Raw genomic sequence first — 5,397 nt, 5'->3', positions numbered from 1 at the left:
AACATTTAAAACACAAATTAAAAATATTCTAAAAACAGTTAATTTAAGTTAACTTAAAAAAAATTATAATTTAATCAAATCTAAAATCACAAAACAAATTAGAATAAATCTAAAAAAATTTGAAAATTAACACATGACAACTATAATTATATTGAACCCTAACTGCTAGATAATAATAATTTTGTGATAAATTGGGATGAATTTCATGTGTTTAAAAATATTTTGTGTTATTATATTATTTCGAATGTGTCGTCATGTAGTTTGGTGTGCTATTTTTAAATATTTTTCACAATTATCATTTATATGAATAAAAGCAAAAACTTTTTTATAGGTCTAAGTAATATACAATGTGCCAAATTTATAACATTATGTTAAGAAAAATATAACTAAGGAATTGAATAAATTTTAGAGGAATTTTTTTGAATAGCATAAAAGAATTATTTCCTAAATAAAAAATAACATTATTTATCATTATTTTTTTGGTAATGTCTAATTTTTCGAATGAGTAGCGGTGGCAAACGAGTTGCAGTCCACAGAGTCTATCTATTTAATACATCAAAGCCCACAGAGCCTATCTACTTAATTCATCAAAATAAATATATCATACTAGAACTTTTTTATCACCGAAATCCTAAACCCTAATTAGGGATGTCAATGGGGTGGGGCGGGGGATGCCTCCCTGTTTCCCGTCCCCGCCTTCAAATCTTGTCCTCGTCCCCGCTTCATTTTCTGTTGTGGGAGGATAATTGCCCCCATCTCCATTCCCCACGTTTTTCGTGTTTTTTGCGGGTTCCATTCCCCATCTGTTTATATTAAACATTTATATGAAAATTATCATAAAAAATTTAAAAAAAAAACATAAAAAAATCACAAAATGAAAATTACAACACAAAATCAAATTTAACATAGTCCACAAAATAAAAATTACAACACAAAATCCAAGATTACAACTTACAAGTAAAGAAATATAAAATCAAGTTATCATAGTCCATAAAATGAAATTTTAAAATACAACTTTCATTGTTTAAAAAAGCCATAAAATAAAGTCTTCAGCTTCCAACAAACAACTCCATGTTCTCTGTTAAAATACAACACAAACATAAATATGTTAACATACATTATAAACAAGAATACCATATATTTAATAAGAATTTGACATAATAAAAAATAATTACCTAAACTCTTAAATCTCTATATCCATCATATAGTCCCAAGGAATTGGAATTTTCGACCCTGATTTACCTATATTATATCAACCAACAATTTATGAGAGTTAAATTTAACATGAAATTGAACTTTAATAGGAAATAAAATTTGAGTTATTAGTACTTTTACCTGAAGAGTGTATACAATGCTGAGTGCAAATTAACGCCTCAACAAGTTCACAATCCAATTTATTGCGATGTGAATGTATAACTCGACCACCGGTGCTAAAAGCAGACTCTGAGGCAACAGTAGAAATGGGAATAGCTAAAAAATCTCTTACAATCTTTTGTAAAGTTGGATATTTCACTCCAATATTTTTTCAGTAGCCCAAAATGACAAATTTTTTCAAATTTGTTTTATCTACCATAACACTCTCTTCCAAATAGAAATCCAACTTAGTTTTCGCATCACAGTCTTCAGATGTATCTTTCACAAATTGCAAGTTCCAATCATCATCGATAAAGTGAGCTGTAATCGCCATATAGCCTTTGTTTTGACAATCAGCACTCCACATATCAGTAGTTATAGCAATGCGGCTTGAATTTTTTCCCAACAATTTTAGAAGCTTTGCCTTTTCAGCTTCATACATCTTCTCAACATCACTTCTCAGTGTATTTCTTGTATAAAATTTGAACAAAGGTTGAGTTTCAGCCATAAACTCATGAAAACCCTGCTGCTCAACAAACGACATAGGGTGTTCGTCCCAATAACCCATCTTGTTAGTGCTCGTCGTGCTCCCTCTTGACTAAATGTGAAATTTCCAACCAAAAGTGAATCCGTTGGCCTTTCCGTTCCTGTCGAACCTGATGATTGCTGCATTGTTTTCAATATTGATTGCTTTGGTCCCCTAACAGTATGAATCGGGCAGATTCTAATGTGATCATACAAGTGCTTAGTTCCTTGCTTCGTATCACCTCCAATCTTTCTTTCGCAATATTTACATATTGCCTTCCACTTTTCATCTATTTGCTCCCTCCTAAAATATTTCCAAGCCTTAGACGTTAATCCTTTTTTGTTAGGACTATTTTGCACACTTTGGGCTAACTTCTTGCCCTCCCTCTTGTGTCTCTTCTTGTCCTTCCTCTTGTGTAACTTGGACATGTGCTTCAATTGCTTAACCCTCAGCATCTTGAGTTGGTTCTATCTCATTATTATTTTCAATAGGAGTCGAGCTTAAACTATCCATCCTATACAATAAGATTTAATACAGAAACACTAAATTAAAATTCAATATATAAACACAAAATCACAGATTATTAAGTGCCATTTTCGTTAACTTCTTCTCACAAGGAAACAAATTATTAAGTGCCTTTTTCGTTATTGTACTTTCCTAATTCAATATAATTAATCCCATACAGCATACTACTAATTCAATATAATTAATCCCATACAGCATACTACTAATTTGTGGCTCAGAAAAAAAACTTCAGGAAAATAGTATGATCTTTAATGATTTCTATAACATAGAAAAATGTCAAACATGTGATGTTATGGATTACATACATATGCAGTAATAGTTTATAGAGCTTGTGTTTTAATCATTTTGTGAAGTCAAATTGTTTATTTTACATCCCTTAGGTAATCAATATTCTAAGGATCTTACTTAGTATTTTTTGTTTTTCTAGAATATCTAACTATTATAATCACACAATTAAGATTTTTTAGAATGATGAAATTTTCTAGAAGTGAATCTGATTCTGGCCAATAGCTCTAAATCACAAGATATTCCAGTTTATTAAAGTGGAGGACAGGGAGCACAATAAGAATGTGAATCATCTTTATGTTTAGTCGATTCATGCATCACCGTTTTGGGTTATAATTCAATATATAAATGGTGCAGCGAATTAGAATTTTTCATTCTACAAAAAATAAATTATTAATACAGAAGCATAAACTCATAAACAGCTAATAAACTCAGAATTCAGAATTCATGGAAAATAAAAATAAAATTAAAGTATGAAAAAAATAAAAAAATAGCGACCAATTATCAGAAATTCATAGAACAAAACATTCATTAACAAAAACAACAGCCACCAACTTCAACAAATCAAAATCACCATCAAGTTCATGAAAAAAAAACCAAAAACCTAAACTGAAATACCAAAATACAAGAAGAAAAGGAGAGAGTAGTGAATTTTACCAGGGATAAGAGAGAAATGGCCGAAGAGGTCAGAAACGCCGGTGAAGAGAATAGCGGCGAACGAAGCAGAAGAGAGCGAACGGAAGAGGGCGGCGCACGGGATAGTGCGGTGATGATGCAGTGAGTGGGCCGGCTGAAACGGACAGTGACGAGGCCGTGACGATGGTGATCGGAGGTGGCTGGTTGGGACGACGGAGAGAATGCAGAGGAAGGGTGCAGAGATTCCTTTTCTTATATTTATTTCAACAAATTTCACAATGAATATTTCTATTTTCCACAATATCACCTTAAATTGGTCACATCATAGAATACCGTACTACCTGACTTTCACCACCACCGGAAAATTTACTTAGGCCACAGAAGGGTAAAATTGACAACGAAATTTTATATTCATGTGTGTAAATGACTCATTAAAAAATTGAGGAGTACATCTGTACTCCGAGTGTACTTTTATCTATTTTTCCTTTCAAATAAATGAATTTTTTTTTAATTCATTTTGCCCATTTTATAGTTGTGGGTTCTTCTAGATCTACTTTGATATTATTTTGGAGTAATATGTAAGAAATAAATTCAGTGGTACAAAAAGAAAATATTCTCCTTGCTTCCTTTATTTTTCACAGCAATATAGTTGTGTGATCTAATATCTATTTTATTAAAGATTGCACAAATATCATATTATTTTGTAACAGCATAGCAAAATAAAACATTCAAAGGCCTCATAGTATGAGGAGGCAACCCAGTAAATATGAACCCAGTAGGTATCCAATGAGTTTACAATGTGGAAGAGGGATATAAAAGTTTGTTGAAGCACTCATGTTGCAGTGCTAATTAGGTGAGAGTTTGTTCCTCAAAATAAATGGAGGAATGTTAGGCTTATTGATCATGTCTAAGATATTCTCTTGATATTTATATTGGTTGATTCCTCTAAAAAGTTTAAATCTTCACTTAGTTATTCATTATCTTTTGTTTTTTCCCATTAGTATTGATCATAATTCATAACTCATGACTTTTCCATGCCAAGACAAATGTATATTGTCAGTTAAAATCCTTGCCAAATGGCATACACTCATAAATTACTATACAATCTAAAATCAACTTTATTGGTATTTACTAAATTACTAAATTAATTAATGGCGCTTATGTTATAGATATGCCTAAAAAAAGTTCAAGATGAATCATCAATTCCAATTTGAGAACATAACGGATTTCACTACCACATATATTAATATTATCTAATAATAATATTTATGTTTGTTAAAAGTTGAGACCGAATTACAAGTCAGAGTACAATACAGTATATCACAGAGTACGTAGTGAGTACTAAACCATATAAGTTAAGACTATTTTTTTTTCTCTTTATCCCTTCTAAAGTATACTTTTTTTTTTCCTTTAAAAATCGTTTCATTCTTAATTTTTGTATGCAACCCATATGAATGCAAAAAAATATATACTCTATTTACTTTCAATCTTTCTTTGACTGTGCCTTAATTCAGTATAAATAAACATCTTTCATACTATCATAAATTGTTAAAGAAGTTATAACCATTTTTTTTATAGTTATCATAAAAATAGAGGAATTTTTGGCATGGTTAATTATGAGTCATTTTTTCTTGCAATTTTATAGAGAGAAAAATAAAAGTAATACATAATTAATTTAATAAATGAAAAAAGATGCAAATAGATAAAAAAATTAATAAAAGTAGATAAATAGTTGAATAAAGAGAATGGAGTAAAAAAGAAGACGAAGTGATTGGAAATTATGCAAAATAGGAATAAGAAAGCGTAAACCATGGTACTTAGGAGGAGTTTATGTTCAGAGCTTTTGCTTTTTTTTCATAAACTGTGGTGACCAAGCACGATTTATGGCTAGCAATTTTCCTTCATAATCCGTGGTGAGTAGCCACGGTTTATGCTCAAACTTTTTCAAGTGAAAATCTCCAAAGCTCTCACGGTTTATGAACAAATCTAAAACCGTTGTTAGCTCCCACGGTTTACATAGTAAACAAAACAGGACACTCACGTAAAAAAATTTCATTTATTGTAATCTTTCC

Source organism: Arachis ipaensis, chromosome B05 (assembly GCF_000816755.2).
Source record: "Arachis ipaensis cultivar K30076 chromosome B05, Araip1.1, whole genome shotgun sequence".
In the NCBI taxonomy this organism is placed as follows: domain Eukaryota; kingdom Viridiplantae; phylum Streptophyta; class Magnoliopsida; order Fabales; family Fabaceae; genus Arachis; species Arachis ipaensis.
This window is presented reverse-complemented; position numbering follows the sequence as displayed.